At 45.8% G+C, this 23,171-nt stretch overlaps 2 protein-coding genes across 3 annotated transcripts in view; one reads left to right on the top strand and one right to left on the bottom strand.

Annotated features, from left to right (window-relative positions):
- LOC126291900 (uncharacterized) overlaps positions 1-19,683 on the bottom strand; it is a 388,268-nt gene extending 368,585 nt beyond the window's left edge. For both annotated transcript variants that reach the window (XM_049985628.1, XM_049985629.1), the window contains exon 1: positions 19,647-19,683. The gene's annotated coding sequence lies outside the window, so the exon portion shown is untranslated. The remainder of the gene's footprint in view (positions 1-19,646) is intronic.
- The window catches only part of LOC126291901 (proteoglycan 4), a 274,929-nt gene that overhangs the window by 9,643 nt on the left and 242,115 nt on the right, over positions 1-23,171 (top strand). The gene's annotated exons all lie outside the window — the stretch shown is intronic.

Below are 23,171 nucleotides of genomic sequence, written 5' to 3'. Positions count from 1 at the left end.
TAAACGAAAATCGTTCTGTCACCTTTCACAGTGGATCTCTTCTACTGAAAGCTCTTTGGTTTCATATTTTGGGAGGAGGCAGTACGGACCAAAACAAGAAAAAAGTCTCCAGTAAACATAGGCTCTAAAATGCATACCTTAACAGCTATGAGCACTTGTTCATCTTCGCTATTGCTAAACACATCTCTTCTACTGAATACGTGCTCTTAGTATTTTAGAGTCCAAGTTAACCGGAGATTTATTTTGTTTTACTCCCGACTACCTCCTCCAAAAATACGGATGCCGAAGAGCTTGCAGCACAAGAGATCCACTGTCAGAGCAATTAGAACGATTTTCGCTTATAACTCTGTTGTTTCCGAATAAGGGGCACTTACCTCAAATTGATGCATTTACCTTTTCAACTACCCCTGAAAGTTTGAGTCATCATCACGGAATCGGCCTGTATGCGTGTATTTGATTTGCAGCTGTTTTTAAAACTGATACGCGCAAAAAGGTAACGGCTTACGAAAGGTCAAATTTTATATGAGGTTAGTCGGCAGAACAGCATCATAAGAGAACATTCTACATCTACATCTACATCCCTACTCCGCAAGCCACCTGACGGTGTGTGGCGGAGGGTACTTTGAGTACCTCTATCGGTTCTATTCCAGTCTCGTATTGTTCGTGGAAAGAAAGAGTGTCGGTATGCCTCTGTGTAGGCTCTAATCTCTCTGATTTTATCCTCATGGTCTCTACGCGAGATATACGTAGGAGGGAGCAACATACTGTTTGACTCCTCGGTGACGGTATGTTCTCGAAACTTCAACAAAAGCCCTATTGAGTTACTGAGCGTCTCTCTTGCAGAGTCTTCCACTGGAGTTTATCTATCATCTCCGTAACGCTTTCGCGATTACTGAATGTAACGAAGCGCGCTGCTCTCCGTTGGATCTTCTCTATCTCTTTCTATCAACCCTATCTGGTACGGATCCCACACAGGAGAGCAATATTCAAGCAGTGGGCGAACAAGTGTACTGTAACCTACTTTCTTTGTTTTCGGATTGCATTTCTTTAGGATTCTTCCTGTTACAAATTCGCGATCCACTTGCTGCACAAAGACAGTTCGAACGTTTCACTAAACTTACTACTTTAAAAATACTGCCACTTCGGCAATGATTTCTTTTTGCAACTTGATAAACTTCTTCGTCTCCCCATGACAGCGAAATGCATGTACCCTGGCAGTTCCGCTACATAACTACTTCGTCAGTTTCTCAGTATAACGTCGCTTGTCTAGTTTCAGCTCCTTTCATGCTGTCTCCCATCTTCTCCTATCAGATGCTACCTTTTAAGCTGTACCAACTTCTGCGCCCAGCTTTCTATACGAATCTACTCCTACTTTCACCAACATGTTCAGTTTTTCTGGATACAGCCCCTTCTTCTGGGAAGAGTCTTTCACAAACTTCTCAAATCTCACCTGCTCTTTTTCGTTCTTCTTCACTCCGTATTTAATCTGCCCACTTCAGTTTTAACATTCTTCGAGAGAACCACATTCCAGAAGCTTCTAGTTTCTTCTTCTTCGTATTACAACGTAACTTTTAATAAGTCCTGATTGGAATAGGGTTATTCATATGACCGCTTTCGGTTCCTCCAGAACCATCTCCAGATCTGATATTTGAGTTACAGGAGTAACCCGTCCAAATACCGCAACTTCCACATGCTGCGTCACATATGTGAAAGTTGCTGTAATATCAGATCTGGAGATGGTTCTAGAGGAACCGAAACCGGTAATATGAATAAAGATTTTGCAATCAAGACGGATTAAAAGTTACGTTGTAAAATCAATGATTGCGGCTATCCTATCAGACATTATGTCTGTTTTTGCAAAACTTCTTCGTATTTCCAGTGGCCTACGATGTACTTTCTTACAATGTCGTGCTCCAAGTTTCTTTCCTCTCTGGTAATTCGATTCACACTTTATTAGCACACTTCATTTATAACGGATGTCACTCCTAACAATCGTCAGGTGCTTCACTTTGATGTTACCGAAGACTTGTCAATTTCTTTTTTGGGCATGCCTACGTGTGAACTCGAATAAAATACTCGTACCATCAAACTGACGATGATGTTATCTATAGGATACTACCGTCGTTGGATGATCTTAACTAAACGCGGAACTGGACGAGACTTTCACACGGTTTAATTAAAAAAAAAAATGGTTCAAATGGCTCTGAGCACTATGGGACTTAACATATATGGTCATCAGTCGCCTAGAACTTAGAACTACTTAAACCTAACTAACCTAAGGACAGCACACAACACCCAGCCATCACGAGGCGGAGAAAATCCCTGACCCCGCCGGGAATCGAACCCGGGCGTGGGAAGCGAGAACGCTACCGCACGACCACGAGATGCGGGCACGGTTTAATTAACGGCAGCTCTCTTTATTAAATGTGTGGAGAAAAGAGGGTAATGTCGACAACGATTATAGCTTACACAGATGCTTAACAGCACTCGTTCTTCCCAGGCGCCATTCGCTAGTGGAACAAGGAAGGGGGACACGTCAGTGATTCCAGAAGTGCCCTCCCCGGTGGAGTATACATGCAGATATTTGCGCCAAATAGCACGAAGTGAAAGCGTAGGTGTTTTTGGGAGAAGAAGACCTGGGACGTGTTATAGACTGGTACAGGATGCGGCTGTGGAGAAAGTAGGTGGGTGTGGATCCCGAAGGAGAGGTCGTCTGCCTCCAGGAATCCGGTGAGTAATAAAACCACAGCAGCGGCCCAGATGCAGCTGCCACCAAGATAAATCGGGACATAGCGAAGCTGTAGTTGGCTGTTTATTTTAGAAACTGGTTAGTTTCCCACTTCACCTCTGACTTTCTCCCAGCCTCTGCACACTCCCCGTCTACATGTATATCTGTACTAGTCCATGGAACTTCTGGCATACGAATACACAGCTGGACAAAGAGAAGCACCCAGAATACATGTGGGAAGGCGTTGTCGTTCGTATTGAGTGTCATTACAAGGGCAGGTAGGGTATACAGGGTGTTACAAAAAGGTAAGGCCAAACTTTCAGGAAACATTCCTCACACACAAAGAAAGAAAATATGTTATGTGGGCAAATGTCCGGAAACGCTTACTTTCCATGTTAGAGCTCATTTTATTACTTCTCTTCAAATCACATTAATCATGGAATGGAAACACACAGCAACAGAACATACCAGCGTGACCGCAAACACTTTGTTACAGGAAATGTTCAAAATGTCCCCCGTTAGCGAGGATACATGCATCCACCCTCCGTCGCATGGAATCCCTGATGCGCTGATGCAGCGCTGGAGAATGGCGTATTGTATCACAGCTGTCCACAATACGAGCACCAAGAGTCTCTACATTTGGTACCGGGGTTGCGTAGACAAGAGCTTTCAAATGCCCCCATAAATAAAAGTCAAGAGGGTTGAGGTCAGGAGAGCGTGAAGGCCACGGAATTGGTCCGCCTCTACCAATCCATCGGTCACCGAATCTGTTGTTGAGAAGCGTACGAAAACTTCGACTGAAATGTGCAGGAGCTCCATCGTTCATGAACCACATGTTGTGTCGTACTTGTAAAGGCACATGTTCTAGCAGCACAGGTAGAGTATCCCGTATGAAATCATGATAACGTGCTCCGTTGAGCGTAGGTGGAAGAACGTGGGGCCCAATCAAGACATCACCAACAATGACTGCCCAAACTTTCACAGAAAATCTGCACTGAAATGAGGATTGACACATTGTTGGATGAACCATTCGCAGAAGTATACCCGGGGAGCCAATCAGCTGCTGAAAGTGCCTGCACACGCTGTACATGGTACGGAAGCAACTGGTTCTCCTGTAGCACTCTCCATACAGTGACGTGGTCAACGTTACCTTGTACAGCAGCAACTTCTCTAACGCTGGCATTAGGGTTATCGTCAACTACACGAAGAATTGCCTCGTCCGTTGTAGGTGTCCTCGTCGTTCTAGGTCTTCCCCAGTCGCGAGTCATAGGCTGGTATGTTCCGTGCTCCCTAAGACGCCGATCAATTGTTTCGAACGTCCTCCTGTCGGACACCTTCGTTCTGGAAATCTATCTCGATACAAACGTACCGCGCCACGGATATTGCCCCGTGCTAATCCATACATCAAATGGGCTTCCGCCAACTCTGCATTTGTAAACATTGCACTGTCTGCAAAACCACGTTCGAGATGAACAATAACCTATTGATGCTACGCACTGATGTGCTTGATGCTAGTACTGTAGAGCAATGAGTCGCATGTCGACACAAGCACCGAAGTCAACATTACCTTCCTTCAATTGGGCCAACTGGCGGTTAATCGAGGAAGTACAGTACATACTGACGAAACTAAAATGAGCTCTAAGATGGAAATTAAGCGTTTCCGGACACATATCCACGTAACATCTTTTCTTTATTTGTGTGTGAGGATGTTTCCTGAAAGTTTGGCCGTACCTTTTCGTAACACCCTGTATAAGGGTACTGAACAGCGTCAGTAGTCGAGTGATCAATGCGAAGCTGGCGGAGATGCCACTTCCGCGCGAGACAGCGTTATCAGTACCAGACAGAAAGACCTTTCACTATAGTTATCCACTTGGCAGGGTGGTCGAATCTTGTAATATACGGAACTGTACGGTATTTCGATGTATCAGCTGCCCGACACCGGATTGCATACGAGCGTCAGTGCAGGCACGTTCGGGGTGAAGCTTCCAGCCGACCACGTTTGTGTCATCCTGCTCTATTGGTCCGAGACTAGCAGCTGTCGGACCAGGGAATCGCAGTCCCATGCGTAGGCTGTCGTTAACAGACGGCTCCGGTTGTTGCCGCGACCAAGGCTGCATGGACTGCTCGTGGATGACACCGCACTGTGTTCAGTGATGAACCGTGGTGCTGCAATACCCAGGACGACCACTGTCGGCGGGTCTAGCGGCGACGTCTCATTATTCCAGTGTTTTAGAAAGGCTGCGCGATGTCACTCCTGACTTCATGGTTTGGGGAGCCATCGGGTACGACTTTAGGTCGTGGACGGTAGTGATTGGGTGAGCTCTGACGGTACAGTGATACACCATGTGATCAAAAGTATCCGGACACCCCCATAAACATACTAGGTACTTTGTGCTACCACCTACTGCCTGGTAGTCCATATCAGCGACCTCAGTACTCATTAGGCACCGTGAGAGAGCAAAATGGGACGCTCCGCGGAGCTCATGGACTTCGAACGTGGTCAGGTAATTGGGGTGTCCGATGTGATAGTGGATACGTGAAGGGACACGTACAGCACAAAAGCGTAGAGGCCGGCCTCGTTTGTTGTCTGACTGACACTGCCGACAGTTGAAGAGGGTCGGAATGCGTAATAGGCAGACATCTATCCAGACCATCACACAGGAATTACAAACTGCTTCAGGATCCACTATGACAGTTAGGCGGGAGGTGAAAAAACTTGGATTTTATGGTCGAGCAGATGCTCCTAACCCACACATCACGCCGGTAAATGCCAAACGACGCCCCGCTTGGTGTAAGGAGCGTAAACATTGGACGATTGAACGGTGGAAAAACTTTGTGTGGAGTGACGAATCACGGTACACAATGTGGCGATCCGATAGCAGGGTGTGGGCATGTTGAATGCCCGGTGAATGCCATCTGCCAACGTGTGTAGTACGAACAGTAAAATTCGGAGGCGCTGGTTTTATGGTATAGTCGTGTTTTTCACGGAAGTGGGCTTGAACGCCACGTTTTTTTGCGTGACACTGCCACAGCACAGCCCTACATTGATGTTTCAAGCATCTTCTTGCTGTCCACTGTTGAAGAGCAATTCGGGGATGGCGATTTCTTCTTTCAACACGATCGAACACCTGTTCTTAATGCACGGCGTATTTCGGAATGGTTACACGACAGTAACATCCCTGTAATGGGCTGGCCTATACACAGTCCTGACCTGAGTCCTATAGAATACCTCTGGGAATTTTGGAACGCCGATTTCGTGCCAGGCCTCACCGACTGACATCGATACCTCTCCTCGGTGCAGTACTCCGTGTAGAATGGGTTGCATTCTCGAAGAAACCTTCCAGCACTTGATTGAACGTATGCCTGCGAGAGTGGAAGCTGTCATCAAGGCTGAGAGTGGGCCAACATCATATTGATTCCAGCATTACAGATGGAGAGCGCCACGAACTTGTAAGTCATTTTCAGCCAGGTTTCCGGGTACTTTTCATTACATAGTGTACCCCACGGACATCCTACGTCCTCATATGTTACCTCTCAGGCAACAGTTCCGTGATACCATTTTTCAACATAACAATGGTGGTCTACATATGCCATGTGTCTATATGTGTCAACGTGACGTTGAGGTACGCCCGCGTCAGCAACTTCCTCACGCCTATCCCTGATAGAACATCTGCGCTATGATTTCGAAGGTGAACTCTGTACCAGTGACAGACAGCACCCAGGACCAGGTGCAACAGCTGAGGTCCAGTTTGCCACATGAGAGGATACAGAGGCTTGATAGCGACCTTCGCAACCCACTGCCAAAAGAATATTAGAATTCCTTGACGCATTTTTTGTGGAGTCCCTGCTACTAGTACGTGTGGGATAGCTTTCCTCAGCATTCTCTCTGTCGAGGAGAGACTGCTCAGGAGATCAGCAAACAGAAGTTAGAGATATTGGTACGTAATTTTGTGGGTCCATTGCGTTCACCTGTCTTATACACTGGAGTCACCTGCGCTTTTTTACAGCACTTGGTACTTTGTGCTGGGCGAGAGATACACGAAAGAAGCAACCTAGGTAAGGGGCCAATGACGTAGAGTACTCTTTGTACAATCGAACTGGGATTCCATCCGGACCTGGTGATTTATTTTCTTTCAAGTCTGTCTGTTGCTTCTCTACGCCATGTATGCTTATTAATGTGTCGTCCATACGGGAATCTGTCCGATAGTCAAAACTACGCCTTTCGTTTTGCTATCTTCAACTGCCACACCACACTGATCGACAAGAGACTGAGTGGAAGCCTCAGACTCGCTGCACTACGCTGTGGTTCTCTGTTAAAGTTATGAAAGTGCACGCCACTAGAAGTGTCAACCAACATATTGATTCCGCCTGCGTATATCTCAGGAAAACATGATGACGAATAAATTAGAGAAACTGGAACCCGCACAGAGGTATACTAGCACTCGTTCCTCGTGCGAACCATAAACGAATGAAACAAAAAAAGGGGAAAGCGATAATGACGGACAAAGTACCCTCCGCCATACACCATGTCTTGCTGAGTATAGATGTAGAGGAGTAGATTAATCTACTGAAAAAATGCGGAAAAGGAAAAGAGCAGATGGATGTGCAACGTTTTAAAACCGAAGGTATAACAGATGCCTATGGTCTGTAGCTTGGCAAAGGAGGTAGGAGAGGGTAAGAATAAAAACATAGGAAACAGTAATACTTGTACGCCACTGGCCATTGAAATTGCTACACAAAGAAGAAATGCAGATGATAAACGGGCATTCATTGGACAAATATATTATACTAGAACTGACATGTGATTACATTTTCACGCAATTTGGTTGCATAGATCCTGACAAATCAGTACCCAGAATAACCACCTCTGGCGGTAATAACGGCCTTGATACGCCTGAGCATTGAGTCAAACAGAGCTTGGATGACGTGTACAGGTACAGCTGTCCATGCAGCTTCAACACGATACCACAGTTGATCAAGAGTAGTGACTGGCGTATTGTGACAAAGCCAGTTGCATGGCCACCATTGACCAGACGTTTTCAATAGGTCAGAGATCTGGAGAATGTGCTGGCCAGGGCAGCAGTCGAACATTTTCTGTATCCACAAAGGCCAGTACAGGATCTGCAACATGCGGTCGTGCATTATCCTTTTGAAATGTGAGGTTTTGCAGGGATCGAATGAAGGGTACAGCCGCGGGTCGTAAAACATCTGAAATATAACGTCCACTGTTTAAAGTGCCGTCAATGCGAACTAGAGGTGACCGAGACGTGTAAGCAATGGCACCCCATACCATCACGCCGGGTGATACGCCAGTATGGCGATGACGAATACACGCTTCCAATGTGCGTTCACCGCAATGTCGCCAAACACGGATGCGACCATCATGATGCTGTAAACAGAACCTGGATCCACCCGAAAAAATGACGTTTTTCCATTCGTGCACCCAGGTTCGTCGTTGAGTTCAGCATCGCAGGCGCTCCTGTCTGTGATGCAGCGCCAATGATAACCGCAGCCACGGTCTCCGAGCTGATAGTCCATGCTGCTGCAAACGTTCGTGCAGATGGTTGTTGTCTTGCAAACGTCCCCATCTGCTGACTTAGGGATCGAGACGTGGCAGCACGATCCGTTACAGCCATGCGGATAAGATGCCTGTCATCTCGACTGCTAGTGATACGAGGCCGTTGGGATCCAGCACGGCGTTCCGTATTACCCGTCTGAACCCACCGATTCCATATTCTGCTAACAGCCATTGGATCTCGACAAACGCGAGCTGCAGCAATACGCGATAGGCTACAATTCGTCCTTTATCAAAGTCGGAAACGTGATGGTACGCATTTCTCCTCCTTACACGAGGCATTACAACAACGTTTCACCAGACAACGCCAGTCAACTGTTGTTTGTGTATGAGAAATCGATTGGAAACTTTCCTCATGTCAGCATGTTGTAGGTGTCGCCACCGGCGCTAACTTTTTGTGAACGCTCTGAAAATCTAATCATTTGCATACACAGCATCTTCTTCCTGTCGGTTACATTTCGCGTCTGTACCACATCTTCGTGGTGTAGCAATTTTAATGGCCAGTAGTGTATTTGTCATTCGTATTTCGCTAGTGCTACCGTGGATAACTACGCAATCACGCGGAGGCGACGGCCTGTTAGTAGTGGAGTGAATGCATACGGTACTGCAGACGTTCCGCCTGGGTTCTTTACCGTTGTTTGGCGCTCGGCAGATAACTCGTCCCCGAATGCCGTAACGGTGGCTGTCTCTCTTTGGTCGCGGGAACGCCTCTCCGATGTACCTTGCGCAACGGCCGCTCGGACCCGGCTACCGTTGCGTGTCTCACACACGAGAAAACTCGCACACACCCGCTTCCGTTTCTCCCTAAAGGAGACACACAAGACATCAACAATGGCACACCTAACCAACTCCTATTCCAAACGCACAAGTCTATAACAGTAAGCGGCTAAACGCTCACTAATAGGCGGCCATTTACATTGACGTTTGCCTATCTAACAGCCTCCTGGTGAAAAAGAGAAATTAATTTCATTATTTCATACGGAGTGATGGATTGGGGGGAGGTGGTGCATAAGTAGGTACTGAAAACTCCGTCCGAACAGGTATCCGAAGGACCAACTGTACCGACCGACCGCCGCGTCATCCTCAGTCATAGGCATTACTGGATGTGGGTATTGAGGGTCAGCACACCACTCCCTGGCCATGTTAGTTTTCGTGACCGGAGTCACTGCTTCTCAATCAAGTAGCTCCTCAGTTTGCCTCACAAGGGTTCAGCGCTGGTCAGACCCTGACGGTCACCCATCTAAGTGTTAACCAAGACCCATAGCGCTTAACTTTGGTGATCTGACGGAAACCGGAGTTGTCACTGCAGCTAGGACTTTGGCTTGGTGGGTATACAGTAGGTATTATTATTATTATTATCACATCTTGGTAGAGCATTTGCCCGCGAAAGGCAAAGGTCCCGAGTTGGAATCTCGGTCCGGCACACTGTTTTAATCTGCCAGGAAGTTTCATATCAGCGCACACTCCGCTGCAGAGAGAAAATCTTATTCTGGAAACATCCCCCTGGCTGTGGCTAAGCCATGTCTATGCAATATCCTTTCTTTCAGGAGTGCTAGTTCTGCAAGGTTCGCAGGAGAGCTTCTATAAAGTTTGGAAGGTAGGAGGCGAGGTACTGGCAGAAGTAAATCTGTGAGGACGGGGCGTGAGTCGTGCTTGGGTAGCTTAGTTGGTAGAGCACTCGCCCGCGAACGGCAAAGGTCCCGGTCCGGCACACAGTTTTAATCTTCCAGTAAGTTTCATCTAGAGGACTGTTTCTATTCCAATAGAATGGTGGCTGCTTTTAACGGCATTGTCTACGAATATATAGTGTGTGCTGTCGCTTATCAGTTCTTTTGAGGTACTCGGAACATTTAATCAATGATCTGCTTGTTCAACACACACACACACACACACACAGATATATATATACAAAATGAAAAGAATTCGGAAAAAAAATCAAATTTCGTGGCTTCCAATCGAAAACAAAGTAGTGAAACAAACGACGTTCAAAAGAGCATCAATGGCGTAAATTGTGCAGTCGAACGTGAGCAAGCCACAGCAACATAACAACGCCTATTTTTCACCAAAGATCAGGATAAAACGTAAGTAAACTCTGTTAAGATACGCTTATCTACTTGCCGAAAACTTACAAATAATTACCGACGGTTCAAATGGCTCTGAGCACTATGGGACTCAACTGCTGTGGTCATCAGTCCCCTAGAACTTAGAACTACTTAAACCTAACTAACCCAAGGACATCACACACATCCATGCCCGAGGCAGGATTCGAACCTGCGACCGTAGCAGTCGCACGGTTCCGGACTGCGAATTACAGACGTCCACAGGTCATTTTATGTGCACAAACAACGACAGAAACACGTTTTGACAAGCAAATAACAACCAGCAACACCCCAGGACAAGTCAAATGGATCACTGGCAAGCCAAAAAATAAGCATAGGCCACGATTTTACTCGAATATATACTACTACTTTTTGGCTTAACATCCCTATGTTTACAGACGACACAGTTTGTCAATATAGATCTGTCCTGTGTGGGCACACATGACGTACAGGAAACGTGAAGTACATATGTAATTTAAACAAACACTAAAAGCAATTATAAAATACACACCCTGTAATCTTACTTGCCACACATCTCCAGTAATTTATCAGTCTGCATTAGTTCAGTCTGCATCAGTTTCAAAAACTTCGAGAGGCGTAAGATCTACAAAATAATTTTTTTTACTTATCTTCATTTTCTCGTTGTTGGCTTCAGTACGTCTAGGTGTAGATTCTTAAGGTTGCAATTTTGACTTTGTGGGTTCCAGTTCACATAATAATTAATGAAGTACTTTATGTTTTATGACTTTTTTTATTTTATCCCATTCTTCCTTATCACACTGACTTCACGTTATCCATTTTCATAAAACCAAAAATTACTTTATTATTACGAAAATTAAAAAGACGTCAGAGTCACGCCCACTACTACTAATTCTTTCCGCGATACTAAAACATTCCAAAGAGTTTACAAAACAAAAGAGTTTACAAACTTTCTTGGCAAAAGAAAAATCATCACCACGCTATATCATTATTTTGTAAATGAATGTAGAAATAAATTTAATAATTAGCGTTAGATTTTAAGTATGCCAGCTATTTCGTAAGTTCAAATATTTCTAAAATAAGAATAATTTTAGCTATACAAATAGAGCTAGTAAATATCGATTGTAACAAACTAATTCCTTTTCTTAATTTGTGTGGCCATAGTGTCCGCAGTGGTTTTATAATTCTTGAGGGTATTTTTGTTCTGTCGTTTCGCTTTATTGAGTTAAAGCATCGTCAGTGGTCTATAATTAAATTACTTGGACTTTGATTTCCTTTTCGATCCAAAAACAGTTCCCTAAGAATAAATGGATTCGTACTTTCGATGATTTTTCGGTTGATTCCTCGCTTACACCGGGAAATGCTGTCTGCTAGCATATCGTTGTTTTTATGTGTTACATATTGATAATTTTTGGTCTAATTTTTAGGTGTTCTCCAGCACTATGCATTTCTTATGTTTTTCACAACACACTTTTATGCACACCACTGAATTCTGTTTGTTTTTGTACTTCAATTATGTGTTGTGGTTTGTGTTTTGTAGTGTTACCAACATCCAACATCAGCTTTCCACTACTTTGTCTATAATATTTTTTTAAATAATTAGATTATTGTATGTGTGTAATTCTATTTAATTATGTTTCTTTGTCTTTCTGTACTGTATAAGAGTAGAGAAGGAATAGCGATGGACAGCTTTTTTTTTTTTTTATGGGGGGGGGGGGGTGGTTCCATGATGAGTGGACATAAGTATATAGCAGTGTGAAGGAGTGTGAGTTAGAGGAGAAGGTAAGGAGCGAGAAGTGAAATGAAACTGTGTGGGGGGCGGACGGGGGGGGGGGGGGCGTTGTCGGACAGTAAGAGTGAAGAATGGAAAAGACTCTTTTCTTTTTCATGTAATTTCATCAGCTATTCTATATAGAGTATGGATTCCAATATTTATTTGGTCATTGAACAACTGTTCCTTTTGTGTTAATGCTTTTTCTGTATGGAAATTTTCTTGCAAAGGTAGGAGGTGTCTGTCTTTACTGATTTTTATGATATTCATATCGTTTGCAATATTGCTTGGTCTATCATGTTCTTGTTTTAGATGATCTGCAAAGGTTAAATGATTTGTACCGTATTTAAATGTTCTGATGTGTTCTTTATATCTTGTATTGAATGCCCTGCCAGTCATTCCAATGTATTTCTTCTCACAATCTCTGCAACTGAGCTGATAGATACCACATTTTTGGTATCTGTCTGGTTTTGATTTCAGTTTTGGCATGTGCTTTTGTATGTATCTGAAATCAAATCAAAATTTAAACAACTTAATTACAGACCACTGCTGATGCCTTACCTCAGTAAAGCGTATCGCGTCTGGTGAAAAAAAATCACGTATTTTTGTAGCTGCAGCGACAGAACAAAAATACCCTCAATAATTTATTTTCAGAACTGGGGAGAAGAGGAGTTTGTGGCACAACTTGACCAGAAGAAGGGATCGGTTGGTAGGACGTGTTCTGAGGCATCAAGGGATCACCAATTTAGTATTGGAGGGCAGCGTGGAGGGTAAAAATCGTAGAGGGAGACCAAGAGATGAATACACTAAGCAGATTCAGAAGGATGTAGGCTGCAGTAGGTACTGGGAGATGAAGAAGGTTGCACAGGATAAAGTAGCATGGAGAGCTTCATCAAACTAGTCTCAGGACTGAAGACCATAACAACAACAATTTATTTTCATACATTTTAGCCTGAAATACAACACATCGTATACAAAATCATATGAAATCTTTCAGTGAAACAGCCGAGATAATATTCACCTATGGGAGATTCGAAAATATCCCAGGTATCGCCTACTTCCATAAATGAAATGCAATGTTAGAGGAGGGTGTCCCATTACAACACCCTCCCACCCACCCACCCACCCACACACACACACACACACACACACACACACACACACACACACACACACACACGTTGTCGCCTTCCCGTGGTTTCATCGACCGTCGACCACGTTCCATAGGTGCCTGCCACTGCAGCACACCAACAGCCGACCATCTCCGCCATTTTCGAGATGATCGTAACAGCCTGGCCTTTGTCAGAGTCGGTCACGCCACTGGACTTCCCCATCAGCACGTGTGCTGCAAGTCAAATTGAGACGACAGTCTTACGGCGGTCCGGTCTCCACCTCTTCCGCGTTCCCCACGTCTCGGATCTCAGTTTTCCTCACGGAGCTCCAGGCGCGTGCCCGAGATGCGGGGATAACTTGCTTGTAATTACTGGCTGGCGGTTTCCAGGTCGAATAATCAGACTCACGTGTCTGTAGGACTCGGAGGGCGACAATAGCGAAGGAAACATCGGACACTGCACCTCGAGAACTAGAATTTCCCCTAGACTACAGCCAGAATTCTGTTGGTTGGTAAATGATGCAACCATCCACAAATGCTTCTTAAATGCGTCAGTTTAGCGCCATAAGCTCGCGAATACTTTTTAAATGTTTCAATTTAGTGCCATACGCGCTTTCGGACTACCATGCCCATCTTCAGATTGCTAATATTTTCAGTTATACTGATGTTTCCACCAATACCATGTCGGCTGCTCCCACAGTGCACAGGAATATTTAAGTATTTGTTGGGTTGGGTTATTTGGGGGAAGAGGCCAAACAGCGAGATCATCGGTCTCATCGGATTAGGGAAGGATGGGGAAGGAAGTCGGCCGTGCCCTTTCAAAGGAACCATCCCGGTATTTGCGCGATTTATAGAAATCACGGAAAACCTGGCCGGACGCGAGACTGAACCGTCGTCCTCCCGAATGCGAGTCCAGTGTGCTAACCACTGCGCCACCTCGCTCGGTATTTAAGTATTTAGAAGTTGTGTCATTAATAAAAATACGCTTCAAGTGCTTGCATGACCCAAAACATTATGACCACCTCCTTAATAGCTTGATTATTCGTCTTACATACATCACTGATTCTGGGTATCAGGGATCCGACTGATTGGTGGTAGGTTTGTGGATTTATGTGGCATTAGACGTCTACGCACAAGTCATGTAAATCGCGTAAATAACGGGCCGCTAATATGTGTACGTGGTGATGGCGCTCGATAGCGACCGAGGTGGGATCCATAGGATTTACATCAGACTAATTTGGTCACCGAGACATAAACGTGAGTCCACTATAATGCTCATCAAACCGCTGTAGCACGGTTCTGCCTCCAAGACACTTATACTGCTGAAAGGTGACATCGCCGTTGGGAAAGACATCACGCATGAAGGACTGCAGGTGGTTCGGAGGTGACAGCGAGTCTTCTGTTACCACCACAGGACCCATGCAGGCGCAGGAGAATGTCTCCCATAGCGTAATACTGCTCCCACTGTCCGTGGCGCGCTGCACGTTTCGAGCCGCCAGTCACCTCGATGACGGCGTTTGTGGATACGACCATCGACCCAGTGCAGCAAAAAATGTGATTAGCCGTTTTGATGGACGGTAGAATCCCGATGGTCCCGTGCCCAACGCAGTCGCAATTGACGATGTCATTGGGTCAACACGTGAACACGTAGGGGTTCTCTACTGCGGAGCTCCAATAATGCACGATGAACGGTGCGCACCGAAACACTTGTGCGTGCACCAGCATTGCGCTCTTCCGGCAGAGATGCCACAGATCGCCATCTATCCCACTTTACAGAGCAGACAAGCCCCCGAACCCGACGTTCTATGAAAAATCGTAGACGTCAAACCATTTAGCGCCTAGTGGTAGCTACACAGTCCTTCTACCTCTTTCTGTAGATGCTCACGACAGCATAACGTAAACATTCGACCAGCTTCGCCGTTTTCTAGATTCTCGTGCACAGGCTCTACATACTAATAAATTGCCCTTGGTCAAAGTCGCTTATCTCCATGGATTTCGCCATTTGCAGCCCAGCTAGGGCGATCCCCCGTCCGTGTCTGCCCCGCTTACATACTTTTGTTACCGACTCAAAAGACCCCGCACCGCCACCAGGCGCCGTCCAACGTCGCGGTGGGCAGTAGTCATGTTTTGGCTTATCAGAGTACTGGCAGGACGGGGAGTGAGTCGTGCTTGGGTAGCTCAGTTGGTAGAGCACTTGCCAGCGAAAGGCAAAGGTCCCGACTTCGAGTCTCGGTCCGGCAGACAGTTTTAATCTGCCAGGAAGTTTCATATCAGCTCCGCTGCAGAGTTAAAATCTCATTCTGGTATCAGAGTAGTTCTACACACATCAAAAAACGTTTTGTGTCACCCCGGTTCCCAGAACTCCTGAAGACAGACGTTGACTGGGGATGTTGTATCACAGGCACAGTCCCTTTGATTGTTCAGACATGTCACTAAACCCGCCCAAAAGGTGTAAACAACCATGGATGAGAAGCGCCTATTAGACGGAGGTGGTCCGACAACCGATCAGTTCCAGTCACTCCACCAGGAAGGAGGTATACGGCTCGTGTTGTCTGTGTTCAACCATGCCTAGACGGTCTATACCGCGGTTCGATCGCGTCCGCATGTTACTTTGTGCCAGGAAGTGCTCTCAACAAGGGAAGTTTCCAGGCGTCTCGGAGTGAACCAAACCGATGTTGTTCGGACATGGAGGAGATACAGAGAGACAGGAACTGTCGATGACATGCCTCGCTCAGCCGCACAAGGGCTACTACGGCAGTGGATGACCGCCACTTACCGATTATGCCTCGGAGGAACACTGACAGCAACGCCACCATGTTGAATAATGCTTTCTGTGCAGCCGCAGGACTTCGTGTTAAGCTCAAACTGTGGGCAACTTCACTCCCGACGTATATGGCGAGGTCCATCTTTACAACCACGAAACCATGCATCGCGGTACATATGGACCCAGCAACATGCCGAATGGACCGTTCAGGATTAGCATCACGTTCTCTTCACCGATGAGTGTCGCATATGCCTTCAACCATACAATCGTTGGAGACGTGTTTGAAGACACCCCGGTCAGGCTGAACGCCTTAGACGCACTGTCCAGTGACTGCAGCAAGGTGGATGTTCCCTGCTGTTTCGGAGTGGCATTAAGTGGGGCCGACGTACGCCGCTGGTGATCATGGAAGGCGCCGTAACGGGTGTACGATACGTTACGCCATCTTCCGACTGATAGTGCAACCATATCGGCAGCATATTGGAGAGGCATTCGTCTTAACGGACGACATTCGCGCCCCCCATCGTGCACACCTTGTGAATGACTCCCTTGACGATAACGATATCGCTAGACTGGAGTGGCCAGTATGTTCTCCAGACATGAACCCTGTCGAACATGCCTGGAATAGCTTGAAAAGGGCTGTTTATGGATGGACGACGTGACCCACCAACCACTCTGAGGGAAGTACGCCGAATCGCCGTTGAGGAGTGGGACAATCTGGACCAACAGTGTCTTGTTGATCTTGTGGATAGTATGCCATGACGAATACAGGCGTGCACCAATGCAAGAGGACGTGCTACTGGTATGTACAGCAATCTGGACCATCACCTCTGAAGGTCTCGCTGTATGGTGGTACAATATGCAATGTGTGGTTTTCATCAGCAGTAAAAAGGGCGTAAATGATGTTTATGTTGATCTCTATTCCGTTTTTCTATATAGGTTCCAGAACTCTCGGAACCGAGGTGATGCAGTACTTTTTTTGATATGTTTATATATGATGCATATTATTTGTGCTGTACTCCGAGAGTAAACTTATTATCAAAAGACAATAGGACAAATTGTTTTTGTAGATTTTTTCCTTTTTTCTGGTAGTGGGAATTTTGATGAAATAATTTAAAGCCTATTGAGTGCTGCTGTAAATTAGATGTGCATATACACACATTTATATATACAGATATTTGATTGTTATCACGGTTTATAAGTTAGTTGCGAGAAATAAAAAAATTAAAAAAGTTGGAGGATGGAATGCGAGCAACAAATCTGTTCACCACAGTGATATTTATACTGTTTTACACTGATATCTTAAACTGCAGTGTCGTGACTGTTAGGATGCCCTTTCGTGTTTGATTTTTGTAAACAGGCCAAGTAAATTACTTAGAAAATGTTTTCTGACTAGCTCCGGCCACTCATTTAGAATGTATTGGGGTGAACTGAGGGTGTGAGTATATTTTCCTTTCCTCTAAGAGGTCCATTTTCGTGCGTTTGTTAGTGGCATGTAATGTCTGTAAGTTGTCATTAATGTTATAAACATAGTGTCTATATTGATTCAAGTGACTGGCTAGTGCAGATTTACACTCCTGGAAATGGAAAAAAGAACACATTGACACCGGTGTGTCAGACCCATCATACTTGCTCCGGACACTGCGAGAGGGCTGTGCAAGCAATGATCACACGCACGGCACAGCGGACACACCAGGAACCGCGGTGTTGGCCGTCGAATGGCGCTAGCTGCGCATCATTTGTGCACCGCCGACGTCAGTGTCAGCCAGTTCGCCGTGGCATACGGAGCTCCATCGCAGTCTTTAACACTGGTAGCATGCCGCGACAGCGTGGACGTGAACCGTATGTGCAGTTGACGGACTTTGAGCGAGGGCGTATAGTGGGCATGCGGGAGGCCGGGTGGACGTACCGCCGAATTGCTCAACACGTGGGGCGTGAGGTCTCCACAGTACATCGATGTTGTCGCCAGTGGTCGGCGGAAGGTGCACGTGCCCGTCGACCTGGGACCGGACCGCAGCGACGCACGGATGCACGCCAAGACCGTAGGATCCTACGCAGTGCCGTAGGGGACCGCACCGCCACTTCCCAGCAAATTAGGGACACTGTTGCTCCTGGGGTATCGGCGAGGACCATTCGCAACCGTCTCCATGAAGCTGGGCTACGGTCCCGCACACCGTTAGGCCGTCTTCCGCTCACGCCCCAACATCGTGCAGCCCGCCTCCAGTGGTGTCGCGACAGGCGTGAATGGAGGGACGAATGGAGACGTGTCGTCTTCAGCGATGAGAGTCGCTTCTGCCTTGGTGCCAATGATGGTCGTATGCGTGTTTGGCGGCGTGCAGGTGAGCGCCACAATCAGGACTGCATACGACCGAGGCACACAGGGCCAACACCCGACATCATGGTGTGGGGAGCGATCTCCTACACTGGCCGTACACCTCTGGTGATCGTCGAGGGGACACTGAATAGTGCACGGTACATCCAAACCGTCATCGAACCCATCGTTCTACCATTCCTAGACCGGCAAGGGAACTTGCTGTTCCAACAGGACAATGCACGTCCGCATGTATCCCGTGCCACCCAACGTGCTCTAGAAGGTGTAAGTCAACTATCCTGGCAAGCAAGATCTTCGGGTCTGTCCCCCATTGAGCATGTTTGGGACTGGATGAAGTGACGTCTCACGCGGTCTGCACGTCCAGCACGAACGCTGGTCCAACTGAGGCGCCAGGTGGAAATGACATGGCAAAGCGTTCCACAGGACTACATCCAGCATCTCTACAATCGTCTCCATGGGAGAATAGCAGCCTACACTGCTGCGAAAGGTGGATATACACTGTACTAGTGCCGACATTGTGCATGCTCTGTTGCCTGTGTCTATGTGGCTGTGGTTCTGTCAGTGTGATCATGTGATGTATCTGACCCCAGGAATGTGTCAATAAAGTTTCCCCTTCCTGGGACAATGAATTCACGGTGTTCTTATTTCAATTTCCAGGAGTGTATTTAGATATTTTAGTGTAAAGGTATCCATGTGTTCACGATCTCTTATACTGAAGCTCAGGCCGGTCTGTCCACGATAAAAGTCGAGACAATTGTCACATTCAATCTTGTAAAATCCTGATTCTTCTAGACGTAGACTGGTGGTTTTGGTGCTGTGGATAATGTTATGTTGCCCAGTATTATTGGTGCGAAAACTTATTTGAACTTCTGTCCTTCGGGAAAGATTGGCAATTTGGTATGAGATTATGACTAGGAATGGAATGCATACAAATAGTTCCTTTTCTACTGCTGGTTCTGAGTTTAATGCTGTGGATTAGTATCTTCAGTTTTATTGTACAGGCGGACAATTACTTGTGGTGTATAGCCGTTATTTTTAGCTACAGTTCTGATAATTCTGATTTCTTTCTCCTTGCAGATGATCTGGGGAATTTTATGTATACCGTTTAACACGGATCTGAAAGAAAAGTATTCGTGGCTGGTTGTGGCATTCACCAACTGTCATTAACGACTGCGGAGTTCACAAGACCCAACGAGTATAAAAAACACGAGAATTCAGTTGAATGCCACACATATGGCGCTGTACTAGAGAAGCCGCAGACTGCGCAGAGCTTTCTGTTTGGTTACTCACTCTGACGGCGGCTCCGAGGTAGCTGCTGCGGAGGACCTGCAACAGACAGAGATAATCCACTGTAGTCACCCACTTGTCAGTTTATTTTACTCGTGGCCAGCTGAGTACAAGCAGAACGCCTGTAGGAACGGACATTTACACAATAGAGATGGGCAAAGTCGTTCATCCTTGGCAACTAATTCACTGATGATCGTTCTTTTTTTGCTGAACCGTTCATTTTTACTCGTTCATCGTTCATTTGCCCTAATATGTGCTTCTTATGAAAAATTGAAAATTAGTAGCATAGGTGACTCAAGATGGAAGGCGCCAAGTGGGCACTTGCCTCCCCCCTGGAGTACAGAGTTTTTATTTATAACAGAATTCTCACACATTTGTAATTTTCGTGATTCTGCAAAACATCTCGTTTAGCCAATGTAGCGTTATGTGGCTGATCGCAGTGAAATAATATAAGGTAACCCACGAAAAACCTACCCCGAGTACAGACTGCTCGCCAATTACGCACGATTTCTTGACCGCTACGAGCAGAATAGATAAACATGTAATAATTAGGCAGTGAAGGAATAACAATAAGAAACAATAGATGACGAATGGTAAGCGACAATGAGCAGTCTAGTACTCGGGGCTGATTTTTCGTATGCCAACCTGTACCACTGAAATAATGTTGCAGGAGATGCCATATTCTCTTTACAAAATGTGAGACCAGACACTCGATTACGGTGCGCGACCTTCATTCGGTTGTAAGTCGGTCTGCCTTCCATAACAATGAACATGCTCTTTTACCTTGCATCAACAAAGACGGAAAATGGCCGCTCGTGTGTGCCGTGCCGACGTCCTTTGCATGTCTACTAACAAAAAATCTTGCCTTCTTACAAGTATTGCTTCTGATGTTTATCGAAATAGTGGCGTAAGCGGATACGCCGTATTGTTACCTGAAGATGTGTGTATTACATACCACGTAATTTTTATGTAATTAACGTAATTATAAAATACATTTTAATTACCGATCGTGGACGCTGAATAGAATACGAAGAGAACCAGAAATCCAGAGTTCAAAAAAGGTTTGAAACAGATCTAGAATGAGCGAGCGAAGCGAACGGAACAGACAACAACTGGATACTGAACTATGAGGAGTCGGCAGTGGAACTGCGACGAGTGGCCACGTGAAGAGGGACGAGTCCGGCCGAGCGAGACCGAGAACGAGACAGGCGGGAACGGGACCGAGGCTGGAACGAGACCGGCCGACGCGCCGTTCGGGAACGAGGCCAACCGTTTCCCTTTCCCGGGAACTATAGGTAGGAAGCCGCAAACTAAGTGAACTATGAACGACCGTTCCTTCGAATTCGTTCCTCGCTCGTTTCGTTCATCTTGGTGAACCGTTCCTTCGGACCCGTTAGTTCGCGAACGACCCATCTCTATTACACAACTCCATACCTGTTAACGAATATTCAGTCTCGAACTACGGCGAACCTTCAAGAGATTGCTAAATTAGAGAATAGAATATTACTAGATAGAAACGGAGGAGTCGAAAAAGAGCTACTTTTATTTCTTAAACTCAAATTGTTCAAATGGTTCTGAGCACTATGGGACTTAACTTCTGAGGTCATCAGTCCCCTAGAACTTAGAACTACTTAAACCTAACTAAGGACATCACACACATCCATGCCCGAGCCAGGATTCGAACCTGCGACCTTAACAGTCCCGCGGTTCCAGACTGTAGCGCCTAGAACCGCTCGGACATTCCGGCTGGCTCTTAAACTCAATTTCAGACGTTAGCATTGCTTTTTTTTCTGAATACGATACATCACTTTGACTATAAATGATCTTATTGTGTTCTAACAGCAGTGTTAAATTGGCCCTAACTAACTTTCGTAACTTAAATTCCGGCAGTAGAAGCTCAGTACTGCTCGAAAGTGATGAACGCTAGAATGCAGCGCAGCAGCAGACCAGATAAAGAGAAACATTCCCCATGTGCAATGCAAAGAAAAGTAGCTATATCATACTGTCCCACTAAGTGCAATGCGATGACACACGATTACAAAATGACGCTTCGGTCAGGGGATGGAAATAATCAACGACGGACGGAAGGAACAAGGAGGACGTCAAAAGCAGACTAATACTGGCAAAAAGGGCATTCCTGACCAAGACAAGTCTAGTAGTAGAGTTTAATTTGAAGAAGAAATTGCTGACAATGTACCTTTGGAGTACAGCATTGCATGGTAGTAAAACATGGACTGTGTGACAAACCGAACAAAAGAGAATCGAAGCAATTGAGATGTGGCGCTACAGACGAATGTCGACTGATAAGTTAGGGAATGAGGAGGTTGTGAGCAGAACCGGAGAGGAAACGAATATGCGGAAAGCACTGACAGCAAGAAGGGTCATGACATCAGGGAATGACTTCCATAGTACTGGAGGGAGCTGTAGAGGGCAAAAACTGTAGAGGAGGACAGAGATTGGAATACGTCAAGCAAATAATTGAGGACGTAGGTTGAAAATGCTACTCTGAGATGAAGAGGTTGGCTTAGGATTCGTGGCTGGCAGCATCAGACGAGTCACAAGACTGATGGGTCAAAAAAAAGGGGGATGGTGAAAGAAACTCAACTTACTGAATGATGCACGTTAAACACTGACCACCACCACTACTGAATGATGCAGAAGACACTAGAATTTAAAGTGTGTAACGCAGCTAGCTTTTATGTACTGCAATTATCTTTACAAAATTCATTTCTTGTATAAAATATTACTCTGCCACGTAATTCGTTAATGAATAGGTGAAGGAGTGGTGAATCTACAGCTGTGAGTCCAAGTCATGTGAGCAGATAATTTGGCTTAATTTAATCTCGATAATCAGACTAACTGACACGAATAAATATAGAAACATCATACTGAAACTTTTACTTTCAGGAATTCTTCATAAATTATGCGCGAGCAAGCAGTGCAGCGACGTTAGCTGAATATCTTCACACTCCTAAAATCAATCTTTACAAAACCATATTTCCAAAAATCAATGTCCTCTGTGTTTGCATAAGTGTGTCCCGATAGCCGGCCGGAGTGGCCGAGCGGTTCTAGGCGCTGCTGTCTGGAACCGCGTGACCGCTACGGTCGCAGGTTCGAATCCTGCCTCGGACATGGATGTGTGTGATGTCCTTTGATTAGTTAGGTTTAAGTAGTTCTGAGTTCTAGGGGACTGATGACCTCAGAAGTTAAGTCCCACAGTGCTCAGAGCCATTTGTCCCGCTAGATATTCCTAGACCACTTGGAAATGTGACCAACACCAGACTCTCTCACTTACCTCTCACTGAATGCTACACTCGCAACAACAACGCTGCTGACATCAAAGATCGCATTGCATGTACTCAGTATCTCTGTGTAGCAACATATCGGCCATGAAGTATCCAATGTAGGAAGTATGAATCATTGAATAAATAAGATAACTGTCATCACTCTTCTCAACTAGCAAAAATACGCTAGATGCCTTGCAGCTTCGCAAAAGGAAGTTCTTAGATAGTTGTTGTTGTATCTTCA

The sequence above is a fragment of the Schistocerca gregaria genome, chromosome 9 (assembly GCF_023897955.1).
Source record: "Schistocerca gregaria isolate iqSchGreg1 chromosome 9, iqSchGreg1.2, whole genome shotgun sequence".
Taxonomy (NCBI): domain Eukaryota; kingdom Metazoa; phylum Arthropoda; class Insecta; order Orthoptera; family Acrididae; genus Schistocerca; species Schistocerca gregaria.
The sequence above is the reverse complement of the archived record's forward strand: the minus strand, read 5'-3'. Positions and strand labels throughout refer to the sequence as shown.